We start from the raw sequence: 17,500 nt of genomic DNA on the forward strand, positions 1-17,500 counted from the left end.
TCCTTCTCTCCCTTTCCCACTTTCGACCTTCACCCTAAATCCAACACCATCAGGTCGGGTCATAGGCAAAGCAGGATTGATTCTGACGTTTATTTCAACACAGTGGGATCTGATCGCTTTCCTTTGGTGTTGGAGGGTCAGAGAAGACCTTACAGTGGAGGCGGAGGAGGAGGAGGAGGAGGAGGGAGATGATGTGGTTTAGGGTTCCTGCGATTGGTGGTATTGTGTTCCTGGGTTGTATTGGGGAGAAGAAGAGGAGGAGGAGGAGGAGGAGGAGGAGGAGGAGGAGGAGGATAAATAGGACACAGATTGGACAGATAACCTGATAGCATAACCAAAAGTATGAACGGTAATCTTGAAAGAGGAGGAAGAAAACGACGATGAAGAAGAGGAAGAGGAGGAGGAGGAGGAGGAGGCACAGTAGCAGTAGAAGAAGAGTAAGAAAGACGAGAAGAAGCACAAAAGAGAAGAAGACAAAGGGAAATAAGAAGGATGGAGATCAAGAAAGGAAGGGAGGAAGAGCGAAAAGGAGGAGGAAGGAGGAACTGGAGAAAGGGAAGAAGAAACGAAAGCAGGAACAGAAGGAAAGAAGAAAAAGAGGCGTAGAAGGAGGAAGAGAAGAATGAGGTAGAGAAAGAACAGGATGATAATGGGAAGAAGGAAGGAAAGGAGAAAGACTAAAAATAAATAAATAGGATGAGAAATATGAAAAATAGCAATAGTTAAAAAAGGAGAAAAGGGGAAGAGGAGGAAAAAAGAGGAGGAAGAGGAAGACGCATAGAAGAAAGATCAGAAGAAAGAGGAGAGGAAGGAAAGGAGAAAGGCAAAAAATAAACAGTAGAATCAGAAATATAGAAAATACCAATAGTTGAAAAAAGGAGAAAAGGGAAAGTGGAGAAAAAAAGAGGAGGAGGAGGAAGAGGGAGAAAAAAGAGGAGTGGAAGAAGGACAAGGGTCACGAGATAAGCCCACACCTGTCCCCTCCATAACACACCTGTCTGTCGCGCTAATCAAAGGTGAGGTGACCCGCTCCATACCTGTGCAAGAAAGGAAGGGAAGAGCTCGCAGACTCTCCATTCTTAGACCTCAAAACAACCTATAAGAATGTAATGAGAGATAAAGATAAGAAAACTCGTATTACAAAGAGAAATGAGATTATTATTATTTAGTGATTAGATGATTAGATTTTCAGATGTTAGTGATTAGATGTGATTAGATATTAGTATTAGATGAAGTGAAAGATGAAACTGCATAGAGAAACGAAGATGAAGAATTATTATACCAATGAAGATAAATTGTAATGAAGACTAATGTAAAATTAAATAAATAGAATAAAAAGCCGTGTTATAGAAAAGAAGCAAGGATGAAAACTTGAATATTCGTCTGCGGAAAATTATGGAAAAGCGAAAATTTCAAGTGAAGGAAAATACGCCGCGCCGAAAATGAATTAAAATTAAAAAAAACAAAGAAATGACAAGTTAAAACAAAATGGAGAATAAAACAATGTACTTTTTGATAAAGGAGAAAGGAAAAAAATATGAAAAGAAGGTATACTTAAAAAAAATAAAACAACAATAGAAAAAGAAACAAAATATTCCTACAAAAAATATATATAAAAACTCCTATTTCTCATATCAATTTCATACTCCACAAACTAATAATTTAAACCACTAAGACTTTAAAGACAGACAATTAAGGTGTTGGCAGAAGGATACACACTCGACTCCATATCCTGTTGTCCCCCGCTCGATTCCCTTAGCCTGGAACTCCTTGATAGAGGCTCGGAGCGTAAGACTAATGGGATCCAACACTCTATTATCTAACTCTTTTAACTGAAGCCGGCAAGATGGAGGACACCTATATATGGAGGCCTGTGCTCGCCTCCTCCTCCTCCTCCTCCTCCTCCTCCTCCTCTTCTTCTTCTTCTGCTCCTCCTCCTCCTTTTCTTCCTGGTCCTTCTCCTCCAGCTCCTTCTCTTTTTCCTCTTCTTCCTTCTTCCTCCTGCTCCTCCTCCTCCTCTTCCATCTTCTCCACCTCCTCCTTCCTCTTCTTCCTCCACTTCTCGGATTTCTCTTCCTTCTACTCCTTCTTCTTACCTCTCCTCCTTCTCTACCTGTTTCTACTCCTCCTCCTTTTTCTTCCTCTTCCTGTTTCTGCTCTTACTCCATTTGTACCTAATTTTCCTCCTCCTCCTCCTCCTCCTCCTCCTCTTCCTCCTCCTCCTCTTTCTCCATCTTCTTTCCTATATCCTCCATTTGTTACTAATATTTCACTTACTGACTTTTCTTCTTCATAATTTTCTCCTCCTCCTCCTCCTCCTCCTCCTCCTCCTCCCCTTTCTAGTAAGACAGAAGATAGACATTAACGAAAGCTAATCCAAACCACTTCCTTCTCTTCCTCTTCCTTCTCCTCCTCCTCCTCCTCCTCCTCCTCCTCCTCCTCCTCCTCCTCCCGTTATTGAAAGCTAATGAACCTTGCACGCTTCTAAGATCAAAGAACAAAGGGAGTTGGATTCTCCTTATTAATAATTACAATATAGAAAGCCATTAATCCGAGAGAGAGAGAGAGAGAGAGAGAGAGAGAGAGAGAGAGAGAGAGAGAGAGAGAGAGAGAGAGAGAGAGAGAGAGAGAGAGAGAGAGAGAGAGAGAGATTATTGCATCAAACCACAAGAATTTATTTTACGTGTTTCTGTTTACCTTTCTCAACGTCCTCATTAACCAGCTCATTAGAGGCAGGTAAACCGATGGAGTAGTAGTAGTAGTAGTAGCAGTAGTAGTAGTGGTAGTTGTAGTAGTTGTAGTATCTCTTGTTCTGTACATATATGGCAGTTTTAAATCTATTCATCAATCTCTGTCTTTATTTTTTTCTCTATCTATCTATCTATCTATTTCTGATGCAGTTTCTACTTTCCATACTTCCTCTTTGATTTTATTTTTTAATTAATTAGGTCATCTTTTTTTCTCTATTTATTTAATGTGTTTTTGTTTGTTTGTTTGTTTGTTTCGCGTGCTTGGCAGTTGCTATGATTAAGTTTTTGTATATCATCCTCTTGTTCTCCGACTTGACCCGAACCGTCTTTGTGGCCTTTGGGAATAGTTGTGAAAGTGTTTGCGAATATTGTCCAGAAACCCCGAGCCACAATCCTCCCTAGAACAGTGAACCTAAATGAAAGGTCAAAGCCATCAAGGGAAAGCAGTTCACCAATCTATTCTATCTTTACTTAACCACTCATCCACGACCCATCTCCTCCTCCATCTTCACCTCCTCTTCATCCTCCTCCTCCTACCCTCTTCATTCTACTTTTCCTTCTTCCTCTTCTTTCTCCACTTCTCCTCGGATTCCTCTTCCTTCTACTCCTTCTTCTAATTCTTCCCTCTCCTCCTTTACCTGTTTCTACTCCTCCTCCTTTTTCTTCCTCCTTTTCTTCCCAATAGCCAGTTCTTGCGTATGTCTTTGTTGAGTCTGAATGTATCTAACTTAATTAAACCCATTACTACGTGTCTTTCCTGGGTTTTTTGCACCCAATACCTATTAACATCCCACTTTTAACTGAGTGATGTAAATATTAAGGTCTTATAAAAGTGTTGCCTGATGGAAAAAGCTATTTGATAATTGAGTTTAAGTGGAGGCAAGGTAAAAGTAGCCATGGACGTGTTCCTCTCAATAGCCCGGCGTTACTTTTATATTTTGTTATGAGTACACGACACAAATACTTCGTGATAAAAAATGGCTGCTCTGTAAGACTATTAACGGTGAAGAGGAATAAAAGGAGGTATTAACTTTTTCCTCTCAATAACTTGGTGGTTCTTTTATATTTTGTTATGAGTACACGACGCAAATACTTCGTGATAAAAAAATGCCTGCTCAGAAATATACCATAAACGTTGAACACGAAAAAATGGAAGTATTAATTTTTTCCTCTCAGTAACTTGGTGGTTCTTTTATATTTTGTTATGAGTACACGACGCAAATACTTAGTGAAAAAAAAATGCCTGCTCAGAAATATACCATAAACGTTGAACACGAAAAAAAAGGAGGTATTAATTTTTTCCTCTCAGTAACTTGGTGGTTCTTTTATATTTTGTTATGAGTACACGACGCAAATACTTCGTGATAAAAAAAAATACCTGCTCAGAAATATACCATAAACGTTGAACACGAAAAAAAGGAGGTATTAACTTTTTCCTCTCAATAACTTGGTGGTTCTTATATATTTTGTTATGAGTACACGACGCAAATACTTCGTGATAAAAAAAAATACCTGCTCAGAAATATACCATAAACGTTGAAGACGAAAAAATGGAAGTATTAATTTTTTCCTCTCAATAACTTGGTGTTACTTTTATATTTTGTTATTAGTACACGACACTAATACTTCGTGATAAAAAAAATGCCTGCTCAGAAATATCATAAACGTTGAAGACGAAAAAAAAGGAAGTATTAATTTTTTCCTCTCAATAACTTGGTGTTACTTTTATATTTTGTTATTAGTACACGACGGACATAATAGAGAAGATGTTACAGATATGCCCCAAAAAAATTTATAAGACAACATACGAACTTATTTTCCTATATTTATCTTGATCGCACGGTTGCCAGATTATCGTACTCAGCGCCGCGTATTTACCGGCTTCTGACCCATAACTGTTGCCAAGACACACCAATAATTAACCATTTAAACGGTAACCATATATGAAGGCAGTTATTTGGGTGATGGAAGCAGTTTTGGGTCTGAAATCGGCAAACATAAGAGGCAGAGTACGACAATCTGGCAACGTTACTTGATCGTCAACAGAGAGGATTCGTTTATATCTTGTTATTACTACACGCGGCGCCGTCACGCTATCCACTCAGCCACCGCCTCCCCATTTAAGGACGTACTTTTCTCCTTCAGAACCCATCAACACCTATTTGAGTTTGAGGTTTCCAAGACGGAGGTAAATTTAAAACGAAGAGGTAAAAAAAAAAAGAGCATCGAGGCATTGATTTGAAATAATGGTCTTCATTTATATTTTTTTTTTCCAACGGCGACGAACTTTTCCCCGCGCTTATCACGACGGCGGCGGTGATGGTGGTGGTGATGGAGGTGTTGATGATGGTGGTGGTGATGGTGGTGATGGTGGTGGTGGTGGTGGTGGTGATGGTGGAGGTGGAAGAAACAAACCGCCCTCTCTCTCTCCCCCTCCCCCCTCCTCCCCACGCCCCCCTCACCCCTCCAGTCGCTCCCATAATTGACAGTCCGCAAGAAATTTAATTAAGTGTTTTATCTTAGTATCGAGTGGCGGAGCCGAGAGTCATCTGTCATTTTGTCGATGTATAGACGACAGACTCCTTCCTCCGCGGCGCTGCAGTGTTGCCACGTCACCACACGCGCGCGACCCCTATCTTTCTTTTTCTTTTTCAAATTTATTTTTTTATTTTTTTTATTTTATCTTTTTTTCTTTTTCGTTTTTCGTTTTCTTTGCCTTTTTCTCATCCTATTTTCTCTCTCTCGAAGAAGAAGAAGAAGAAGAAGAAGAAGAAGAAAAAAGAAAGACGAAGACGAAATGAAGAAAACAAAGAAAATTAAAGAGAAAGAAAAAAAGGAAGAAAAAGAGAGAAAAAGCGAAATTAAAAGAGAAAGAAAGAGAAACAGAAAGAAAAAGAAAAAAAAGCAGAACAAAACAAAGAAAACAAGTAATAGAAAAAGAAAAAGAAAAAGACGGAAAAAGAAGGCGAAGAAGACGAAGAAGAACAAGAACAAGAGGAACGAGAAGAAAATGAAAACAAAAACAATGTAAGATCGGGAGAAATTTCTCAGCTCGGCAACACTGCTCGTAGTGGCGGCAAGGAACGCGCGGTGTCGGCGAGAAATAGACGCGACTTTTGTTTCACTGGGAAAAAATCGTCCCGTCAGTTAGCGCAGCGTCTCAGGAGGGAAAAAAGATAATTGCCTCGCCAGGTGGTGTCGAACCCAGCGCCGAAGCGAAAGCGAAAACCAGTCTGCCATGTCGATCTTGTGTCACGGGGATGGACGCACGAACGAACGAACACACGCACCCGCAAACACACACACACACACACACACACACACACACACACACACATTTCCATTTCTCTTTTTTTCACAATTTTCTTTTTTGCAAACTTTCCTTTCTCTTTTCCTTCTTTTTCTCTCTTTCTTTTCCCTCCTCTTCATTTCTTCCTTCCTTTCTTCCTTTTCTTCACTCAGTTTTTCTTCCCTTACACACACACACACACACACACACACACACACACCTGATGGGTTCACACAGGTAGACAGGTAAGAAAAATAATTAAGAAAAGAATAAGCATATCGTTAATTGAAAGGTGTTTTTGTGCGTATTTGTTTGTTTGTTTGTGAGTTTGTGTGTGTGTGTTTGTATGTAGCAAGATTGAATGACAGACTGGATGGAAATTGTGCGAGAAAAGGAATAAAGTTGAGTAGAAAAAGAAGGAAAATGAGTACAGGAGGAAAAGGAGGAAGGGAAAAATTGGACGAAATAAAGAGTAGGAAAAGAAGAGGAAAAAGATAGAGAGAAAAATAAGAGAAATAAAAGTTTGCGAGATAGAAAGAAACTGGCGTGAAAAGACAGTAAGGAAAACGCGCAAAAAGGAAAGGAAGAATTTTTTTGCCAGCAGAGGAAGAAAAATTATGCAGGGAAAGAAAAGGAGGAAAAGATTATGAAAAGAAAAGGAGGGAATTAAGCGAGAAGAAAATTTTAATAGAAGAAAGAAAATTAAGACAGGGAAAGAAAAAAAATGGGGAAAATAAATGGGTAGAGAGAGAGAGAGAATCGTTTATATTAATTCGTATAAACTTCCTAATATATCTTTTTGAACGCCATTTTTTACAATAGGCCTACTCCTCTCCTTCATCGGTATCCTTATTTGCCATACGTTTCATTAACTAATCTTTTTTTACCTCTATGCTATTAGTTTTCTATTTAATTATTCGGTCAATTTTCGCTTTTAAATCATTAGCTCTGTTTTCCATTTTTTTCAGTCCCTTCATTTTATCATTGTTTGACTTTTAATTTTCTTTGATTATTCGTATTACGCTTAATCATCATTATTATTTTCCTTTTCAGTTATCTTTTGTTTTGTCTATATTTTTGCTTCCCGTCTCTTCCTTTCTATGTAATCTGATTTTATTTCGTTTTATTATATTTCTTTTTATTTACCATGTCTTTTTTTTCTTTCAGACTCCCATTCGTCACTTCAAGATCAACGGAAAAGTAAGTATAAGTGATTAATGTGTAATAAGTAACTTCAAACAGACCTAATATTGACTGATAGATAGACAGATAGATAGACTAATGCCTTTCTTTTCCTCTTCCTCCTCCTTCTCCTCCTCTCTTTTATCCATCTCTCGTTTTTCCCTCCCAGAAGTTAGATAAATAGATTCGCAGACAGACATATCCTTTCCTCTCCTCTTCTTCGCCCTCCGCCTTTCTTCTGTTACCCAATTTCTTCTCATTTTTCCTACTTACATCTCTCTCAAGCTTAAAATTCCAAAAACATGGGTAAACTTTTCTCTCCTTTTCTTCGTCCTCCTCTTTTCTTCTGTTACCCAATTTCTTCTCATTTTTCCTACTTACATCTCTCTCAAGCTTAAATTTCCAAAGACATGGGTAAACTTTTCTCTCCTTTTCTTCGTCCTCATCCTTTCTTCTGTTACCCAATTTCTTCTCATTTTTCCTACTTACATCTCTCTACAGCTTAAAATTCCCCTTTGCGAACTTTAATACGTGACCCGGTTCCCTTTTCAGCTTGTCAATGTTCTGTATTTTCCACCTCTTCCCATTTATCCATGTCCTTCTCCTCCTTCTCCCTTCCTTCCCTCCCTTTACAAATGACGTGGTTCCCGATTCAACGCCTCCGTTTTCTGTGACACGTGAAGGGCGATCATTTTCTTTGACGCTGCCTTGCTTGCCTACACCACTTTAAGGGCAGACTCGTGTAAAGGTTAGGGGACTGTATTTATATTGTGTCGTATTGTTTTTGTATATTTATAGGTTAATTACACTGGTTTGTCGTTAAGTTTCGTTACACTATTTAAGGGAATGAAATATGTACGCAATAAGTGTTTTTTTTCTTCTTTTTTTTACTAACGTGTTTGATTCGTGTTTCTTTTTGTAATGTTTTTTTTTGTATCGTTTTTGTCGTTCGTTTAAGTTTTATTGTCGTTTTTTATCCTCGTTTATTTCACTTTGCATTTCTTTATTTATTCTTTATTTATTCTTTTCTCTCTATTTCCTTCGTTTTTTCATTGTTACCTCCTTTCTTTCACTTCTATTTCCTTCTTTCTTTTAGTTTTATATTCCCTTCGCTTCTCTGTTCTCTCGTTTTGTTCTTTTCTTCATTCCCGATTATTTTTCTTCCTTCCTTTTCTATGTTTTCTTTTCTTCTTTCTCTTTTCTTCCTTCCTTTTCTCTGTTTTCTTTTCTTCTTTCTCTTTTCTTTCTCTTTTCTTCCCTCCTTTTCTCTGTTTTCTTTTCTTCTTTCTCTTTTCTTTCTCTTTTCTTCCTTCCTTTTCTCTGTTCTTTTTCTTCTTTCTCTTTTCTTCTTTTCTCTTCTTTTTCTTCTTTCTCTTTTCTTCCTTCCTTTTCTCTGTTCTCTTTTCTTCCTTCCTTTTCTCTGTTCTCTTTTCTTCTTTCTCTTTTCTTCCTTCCTTTTCTCTGTTCTCTTTTCTTCTTTCTCTTTTCTTCCTTCCTTTTCTCTAATCTTTCGTTTCGTTTTTTCCTTCATTTCGATTTATTTTTCTTCCTTCCTTTTCCTGTTCCTCTTCTTCTTTCCTCTCCTTCCTTTCCTCTTTCTATTAATTTCCTCTAACCTCATTGCTATTTTTCTCCCTTAGTTTCTCCAACCACTCTCTCTCTCTCTCTCTCTCTCTCTCTCTCTCTCTCTCTCTCTCTCTCTCTCTCTACAGTATCTATCTATCTATCTATCTATCTATCTATCTATCTATCCCTTTCTGTCTTTCCTTCTTTCCTTCCTCCAACTCCCTTTCGCCCTTTTTTCCTCCCTTCTTTAATTCCCTTATCGTTTTTATTCCCTTTCTTTCTCCTTCCCAATTTCGTTTTTATTTATTTATTTTTTTCATTCCAGCCCTCTTCCCCTTTTTCTCCCATTTTCCCCTTTCCCTCCTTCCTTCTCTAGGTCTCTCTCCTCTCCCTCCCTTCCTTCCTTTCTGCCATATCTTCCTCCCTCCCTTCTTTTCCCCTTCTTCTCTTTCCTCCTTCCTTCCTTAAGGCCCTCCCTCTCTACCCCTCCATCTTTATCTCCCTTCAACCTTACCTCCTTCCCTCCCTTCTTTTCCCCTTCTTCTCTTTCCTCCCTCCCTCTCTACCTCTCCATCTCTACCTCCCTCAACCTTACCTCCTTCCCTCCCTCCCTTTCTCCCTCCCTTCTTTTCCCCTTCTCCTTTTTCCTCCCTCCCTCTCTACCCCTCCATCTTTACCTCCCTTCAACTTTACCTCCTTCCCTTTCTCCCTTCCTTCCTTCCTTCCTTCCTTTCCTCCTTCCTTCCATACCATCTCCCTTCCCTCCCTCTCTCCCTCCTTCCTCTTCAACAAAAGTCACGCCAGGGAGGAAAAATAGTTCTCTTCTAATTCCCTTTTCCTTAACCCTCCTCCTCCTCCTCCTCCTCCTCCTCCTCCTCCTCCTCCTCCTCCTCCTCCTCCTCCTTATCTGACGTACGACAAGAAATCGAACTTTTTTTGCTTTCTTTCTTTTCTCCATATTTTTGAAACGTCAGATTCTGTTCGTCTTAACCCTAAATTTTCGCTTTTCTTTTTTTTCTTTTAATGAATCGATGTTGAAGAAGAAGAAGAAGGAGAAAAAGAAGAAAGGTGATGATAATGAATGCGAAAAATACACACACACACACACACACACACACACACACACACACACACACACACACACACACACACACACACACACACACACACACACACACACACACACACACACACACACACACACACACACACACACACACACACACACACACACATTTCCATTCCTTTCCTTTCCGTCTGCCAAAATTAAGATGACGACAGAATGACAAAAAAACTCTCTCTCTCTCTCTCTCTCTCTCTCTCTCTCTCTCTCTCTCTCTCTCTCTCTCTCTCTCTCTCTCTCTCTCTCTCTCAAAAATAAAAAAAAAAAAAAAAATAACGCCCCAGAAGTCTTCCACAATTTTCCGATATATTTGAGAGCCAGGAAGGAAAGGGGAAAAAAAAGAGGAAAAGAAAAAAAAAGAAAAAGAATAAGAGGGAACAGGCGTCGCTCAAGATGGCGTCTGACGTCTCCGCGACTCGTCCTCCAAAAATATGGGTCCAGAAAAAGGTGTCAAATTAAGTTCTCGTCAATTATAAGACTTTTGGATTCTTTATTTTTTTTTTCGCGGGGGGGAGAGGAGGAGTGGGGGATATTTTTGTCTTTTTATTTTTTGTGGTTTGTTTTCTATTTGTATTTCTTTTTCCTTTTATTGTTTTCTTTTGTGAGTATTTTCTGCATATATTTTTACCTTCAACTTTCTTGAAGGTAAAAAAAATATAGACTAAGATAAGACAAAGCAAGACTAATAAATCATCAAATATCTTTACACAACATCACCAATAAAAATAAACAACAAAAGAAGATTGATGATAACAACAATAACATCGAGAACAATACCAGGGCCAATTAGAGCTTACATATAAATAAATCACACGATGCATTATAACAATTCCATAAACTGATATAATTTACGTATATTCACGACAAGTATAATAAGACACACTCCTCTTACCTGTAACACTCACACCTTTAATTAAGACGAGAACTCACCTGTACTACCAAGAAGGTTTAGATATCGGGTAACACTCTTTATTTATTTATTTATTTATTTATTTATTTCATTTTTATTTTTGGAGCGGTGGGCGTGAGGCGGCAAGGACCGTGGAGGCTCAAAGTAAAGATGGGAGCCTGTGATTATGTTGTTGTGGTTGTTGTTGTTGTTGTTGTTGTTGTTGTTGTCGTTGTTGTTGTTGTTGTTGTTGTTGTAGGAGCGAGTCTCAGCAAGAGTTGAAAATTGTCTGACTCTCTCGGTTTTAATAAATAAGAGAGAGAAGCATAATTATTCTTCGTCTACCCATAAAATGCAGAGATAATTGAGAAGTGAACGTCTTGAAAATCAGAGGAGGAGAAGACAAGGAGGAGGAGGAGGAGGAGGAGGAGGAGGGTTCGGTCAGTCTCAGAGGAAGAATATAAAAAGTAGAAACAGCAATTTACGATCCAATAATCCAAAGGCAAAGTATAAGGAGGAGGAGGAGGAGGAGGAGGAGGAGGAGGAGGAGGAGGAGGAGAAGTTCAAGGCGTAAACTCCATTCTTACCAATCTTGTACCCTCCTCCTCCTCCTCCTCCTCCTCCTCCTCCTCCTCCTCCTGCCCTTCCTCCTCCTCCTCCCGCATGCTTTCCAGCCCTCCTACCTCTCCTCCTCCTCCTCCTCCTCCTCCTCCTCCGTCCTCTCTGCGTGCATTTAATCAGAAATTTTTGTGGTTATCCATCAAGATCTCCGGCAAGTTGAAGCCGCTCGCCCGCTCTCCGCTTCCCGATTACCAATACGCGGATCTACATAATGATTCCCGGACGACCCGCTCACCGCTTCCCCAACCCTCTCCTTCCCTACTCCCCTCTCCTTCCCTCCTCCCATACTCCCCTTCTCCCCTCGCCCCTCTCCTTCCCTCCTCCCCTTCTCCCCTTCTCCCCTTGCCCCGTGCAGTGAGTATTATATAAGAGGGTTTAATTGCTTTTCCTGGACATTGCCTTGTTTTGGGGTAAAGGGAGGTCAGAGGAAAGAGAGAGAGAGGGAGAGTTAGGAAGAGATGTGAGAGAGGAAAGGTCTTAGAGTTTAGGAGAGATAAGTTTGTAATATGTAAAGAGTTTGTATAGATAAAAGGAGGTTGACTCGTATTATTGTAAAGATAGGAAGGAGGAAAGAAAGAGAGGAAAGAGAGAGAAAAGGAGAGTTAGGAAGAGATACGAGAAAGAGGAAAGGTCTTAGAGTTTAGGAGAGATAAGTTTGTAATATGTAAAGAGTTTGTATTGATAAAAGACGTTGACTCGTAGTGGGTTAAAGGTAGGAAGGAGGAAAGAGAGACAGGTAGGGAGAGATATATATAGAGAGAGGGAGATAAAAAGTAGGAGGTATTTAGAGTGAATGGACAGGGAGGAAATTGATAGGTTGAGTTAGTAAAGGTAAGATAGAGTGATTGATTTCGGATTGGGGCAAGAGGATGCAAGGCAGGAGGATATAAAGAGGTAGAAGAGATTACTGAATGGATAGGTAAGAATTTTAAGATAGGTAAAGAGTTAGTAAGAGTTAGAGGTAGCGATAAGAGTAAGAGGACATTGAATTCGTATTTAGGCGAAAGGAGAAGAGGTAGGAAGAGTTAAAGAGATAAAGAGGAAAGAGAGATTAGTGAGAGTAGACAGGTAAGAATTATATACAGGTAAAACGAATTAGTGGTAGATTAGAGAGATGGGTTAGAGATGAAAGGTAAAAGAGATAATGAAAACGAAGATGATTTATAGTTAGGAAGGGAAAGTAAGAGAGGAATGATGTTAAATGAGAAAAGTAGAATTGAGAAAAGAAAGAAAGAAAAAGGAAAGGAGAGAGAAACAGAGTAAGAAGCAGAACAGGTGAAAAGAAAGTAAGGTAAGAGGAAATTAGGTAAATGAAGGAGAAAGGAGAAAAGTGACAGAAAGGAAAAGGAAAGCTAGATGTTATGTGGGTAAAAAGGATGACATAGGTAAAAAAAAAAATTAAGTAGGTAAGGCCATTTTTTTTTTTTTTTTGTGTGTGTGTGTGAGAGAATAAATATGAGCAGGAATGAGGAAAAAAAGAACAATAAGAAAAAGAAGAAGTATAATGGCGTCAACACCACACCACCATCATCAACATCATCAGCATTCACAAATAAAAAAAATAAAAAAAATAACTGACATTCTGATTTACCCAAAGATGAAAATTAAAAAAGTTACCCCAAAAATCAAACTAATAATGTCGGAGTTTATGAACAGGTAATATTTTTTTCCTTTGGCTCACCTGAGGATAATTAAGCTCCCGTGTTGATGCCGCGCTCATTAACACTTTTTCGATGCAGGTTAACGACGTGTCGAATGGGAGGATTTTAGCCACCGGGAAATCGTTCGTGGAGGGAGAAATTTGTCTTGGGAGAGAGAAGATTGAGGAGGGATATTTTTTGCACCTGGAGAGAAAAATGTACCTGTGGAGAGAAAAAATCAATATCTGGAGAGAAAAGTTAACCTGTGGAGAGAAAAAATAATTACCTGTGGAGAGAAAGGTCGAACATGTGGAGAGAAAATTATTCGTGTGGAGAGAAATTTTGTACCTCTGGAGAGAAAATGTGTAGCTTTGGAGAGAACAAATAACCTGTGGAGAGAAATCTTAACCTGTGGAGAGAAACTTCGTACTTCTGGAGGGAAAATTTGTACCTATGGAGAGAAAATTTGTACCTGTGGAGAGAAAATTTGTACCTCTGGAGAGAGAAAAGCTGCATCAGGGAGGGAAAAATCATACCACTGAAGAGGAGATTTTTTTTTGTTTTGTTTTGTTTTGTTATGGAGTAGATTTGAACCCCATGAGGAGAAATTTTGCACGTGTGATTTTTCTCCTTAGGGAATAATTTTGCAGTTCAGGAGATAAGAGGAAATAGATAACAGGTAATGGAGAGATAAAAAAAAAAAAGAAATACGAAGGAGAAAAATAATAACAAGAATCATAATAATAGATAGGGACAGAGACAATAGAGAAAGAGAGAGAGAAGAAAATAAGAAACAATATGAGAGAGAGAGAGAGAGAGAGACCCTGCATATAAGAGAGCTAATGGAAGATGTGGCTGTGTTTATGGTAATGGGGGCAGCTCCTCCATTCATCACCTGGAGGAGAGTCACGCTTGAAAGGTCCTCCGCGCACACCTGACTCCGGGAATTACCTTGCCTGCCCCGCGCCGATAATCATGCCGGGGAAATTTTTGCTTTGAGACCCCGATCACTCAAGGATGTTTATCGGCCCTGCACTCCTCCTCCTCCTCCTCCTCCTCTTCCTCTTCTTCTTCCTCGTCTTCTGTGTTCGTCATTCTCCTGTTTCTTTCTCTTCTGTGTTTCTCCTTTTTCTTCGTCGTCCTCTGCTTCCTCTTCTTTTTCCTCTTTTATTTTCTCCTCCTCCTCCTCATCCTCATCTTCTTCTTCCTCGTCTTCTGTGTTCGTCATTCTCCTGTTTCATCCTCTTTCTCCTTCTTCGTCTTCCTCTTCTTTTTCCTCCTTCTTTTCTCTTTTTCATTTTTTTGTTTTCTTTTTCTTCTTTTCATTATATTCTTTTTTTCTGGTTCCTTTTCTTCTATTACTTCGTTTTTGTTCTTGTTCTTCTTCTTCTTCTTTTTCTTTTTTATTATTATTATTCTACGCCTTTCGCTTTTAATTACTCCTCCTCTTCATCTCCATCTTCCTTTTCTCTCTCCTTAATTTATTGATCTTCTTCCTATTCCTTATCTTCTTCCTTTCCTCATCATTATTTTTCTCCTCCTATTCTTTCAGTCACTTCTACTTTTCCTGCCTTTCATTCGCCATCTCTTTCTCCTCCTCTCCTTTCCTTTCTCTTTCTTTCTCTTTTTCATTTTCATTTCCAACCCTCATTCCTGTAATTACTCATATTCTTCCTTTTCCTCATCTTCCTCCTCCATCTCCTCTCCCTCCTCCTCTTCCTCCTCCTCCTCCTACTATTACTACTAAATCATTTCTTCTTATCCTCCTCCTCCTCCTCCTCCTCCTTCTCTTACCCTTTCAATTTTCCTGTTTTTGCTTTCGTTTTTCTTGAGCGGAATTTAATCATTGACCGTGCCTTGTGTGTGTGTGTGTGTGTGTGTGTGTGTGTGTGTGTGTGTGTGTGTGTGTGTGTGTGTGTGTGCGTGTGTGTGTTCTATATTTGTCTCAGTTTCTTCCTCTCTTCTTCCCGTCACCCATTATTTTTCCCTCTATCCCTTTCTCTCCTTTTATCTTCCTTCTCTCTTTATTCCTTCCTCCTTTATTCTTTCCTTCATGTCCTTTCTCTTCTTTTATCTTCATTCTCTTTTATCAATATTTTCCTCACCTTTCCTATACTCTTTTTTCCCTTCTCTCTCCTTTTTCCTCCTCATCTGCCTCCTCCAGTTTGCCTCCCTTCGTCTTTTCTTCCTTTTCTTTATCTTCCTCTTTTCCTTCTCCTCTTCCATCTTCTCTGTATCACTTCTCTTTCTTCCCCTTCGTCAGTCCTTTTTTCTACTCTTCCTCTTCCTCCTCCTCATCATCATCATCATCCACCTAGTTCTCTTCCTCCTCTCCTTTTTTCTCTTCATCTTTCCTTCTTAAAACTTACCCTCTTCTTTCTTTCATTCCTTTCAACCCTCCTCCTCCTTCTCCTCCTCCTCCTCCTCCCGCCCATCATTGCCGCGTCAGGGCCCATCACCGCCTGCCCCATACTGAGCGCCTCGTCCAGGTAACATGTGATATTAATTGCAATTACAGGTAAGAGGGAGCCGCCCCCTACGTCTTCTCATTACCTGGGCTGTGAGGGACGCTTACCTGGCCTTACCTGTCACTCCGGAGACCACCTGGACGATCACTACTATTTCTTCGACTACTTCTTCTACTATTACTACTACAACCCACGTCCTCCTCTTACTACTACTACTACTACTACTACTACTACTACTACTACTACTACTACTACTACTTGCGCAGGTAAAGTTAAAGATATAAAAAAAAGGGAAGTAATCATTTTTTTTTTTCGTTTATGAATGCACCAATCTCCCTCCCCTCCCTCTCCCTCTCCCTCCCTCCTCCCCCCCTCCACCATCTCGCCCTCTATCACATAATTACCCCAAATTAGTGGGTTCGGGAAACACATGATTGATCGCCGAAGACTGGGGAGCAAAATATGATGAACGATACATCGGAGTGACTGATCGGAGGCTGGGGCTGATGGTGATGGTGATGGTGATGAGGATGGTGATGGTGATGAGGATGGTGATGATAGTGAGGTGGAGGAGGAGAAGGAGGAGGATGTTTGATGATCTTTGTGATAATAGTAATGATGATGATGATGATGATGATAATGATAGTGAGCCCAATAGACCCTTGATTGCAATTTCGTATTTTTCTTTTTTCTTTTTTTTTTTTTCTTTTTTTTTTAGTGTGTTTTTTGTGTAGTTTCCGCTCCGTTTGCGACTTGATTTGACTTGATTTGTTTTGTTTGGGACTTGATTTGACGACTTTCTATTTTTCGCTGTTGAGTTGTTTTGACTTGTTTTGTTTGGGGTTATATTTGACGATTGATTTTCTTGTGAACTTTATTTGACTTTATTTTCTTCTCTTTGGGATTTTATGTGACGTTCTGTGAGTGGTGTTTGATTTGACATTTCCTTTGTTTGAACCTTTATTTTACTCTATAATGGAAAGAAGAAAGTAGAGAATGGATGAAACAAAGACAGGAAGAAAGATGAATGAACGAATGACGAAAAATTAAATAATAAATAAAATATATTGATATAAAGAGAGGAAAGTTGATAAATATGTGGTCAATATATAGATCGATAGATAGTCAGACTGGAGTGACTTTGTGTCAAACCGCCGACTACTCCGTGAAACTGAATCGACATAATGCATAGTCCGTCAACGCCAACTCCGGCTGTACGGGCATGTGGCACCATACCCTGAAGCTGATCCTGCTCATCGGGTTGACTCTGTAACCCTGAGTGGAGGAGGCCAAGGGGACGCCCACGGAGTTCGTAGCTTGAGCAAGTCGATAGATCCTGCCGGGAGGTACTCAGGATGGGAAGGGCCTGCTTGGAGACTCGTACGGAGGGACCCCCGGACTTGGAATCGTAGGGTGGGCGAGGCGACGCTCCCCACGGCGTTTGACTCCAATGATTGATTGATTTATTAAATTAACAAATAATAAAAACGCGAACTAGCCTCACCTGCTTATTCCTGGAGTGTCAGTCCAAACTCTGCAGGAAAGGTTAAAGTGTTGACTTCCAACGCGAACCATCGACTTGGTCCACAGCAAAAAATACGAAAAGAAAATAGTTTACGTTCATCATTGTCTTGCTTTTATTATTGTTATATTAAAACTTTTTTTCATGTTATTCTTGTTGTTCTTGCTGTTGATAATGATGGTGTTTAAAGATTGTTCCCTCCCTACAGGGGCAGCACGGGCCTTGCAATGGCGGCCCGTGGCGGGGTGCCGACAGACCGACTCTATCGGCTGACGTCAGCCAAGCCGATCAAGTCGGTCCGTCGACGAGGACTGGCGTGTCTCTGAATGATGATGATAATGTTCTTATTTATGCATCAGTTGTTCCGTCCTTCATTTTTTTGGAAGTTTTTTTTTAAATGCAGGATTAATTGAGGCTCTATTATTATTATTGTTATTATTATTCATTATT

At 39.6% G+C, this 17,500-nt stretch overlaps 1 long non-coding RNA gene across 1 annotated transcript in view; it reads left to right on the forward strand.

The window, feature by feature from the left end:
- LOC126982287 (uncharacterized) overlaps nt 1-17,500 on the forward strand; it is a 53,586-nt gene that overhangs the window by 35,718 nt on the left and 368 nt on the right. Inside the window, exons 2-4 of the long non-coding RNA XR_007735024.1 lie at nt 7,207-7,239; nt 15,579-15,794; nt 17,259-17,500. The exon at nt 17,259-17,500 is cut by the window's right edge and continues 368 nt beyond it. This is a non-coding gene — a long non-coding RNA (uncharacterized LOC126982287). The remainder of the gene's footprint in view (nt 1-7,206; nt 7,240-15,578; nt 15,795-17,258) is intronic.

This window comes from Eriocheir sinensis, chromosome 50 (assembly GCF_024679095.1).
Source record: "Eriocheir sinensis breed Jianghai 21 chromosome 50, ASM2467909v1, whole genome shotgun sequence".
Classification (NCBI taxonomy): Eukaryota; Metazoa; Arthropoda; class Malacostraca; order Decapoda; family Varunidae; genus Eriocheir; species Eriocheir sinensis.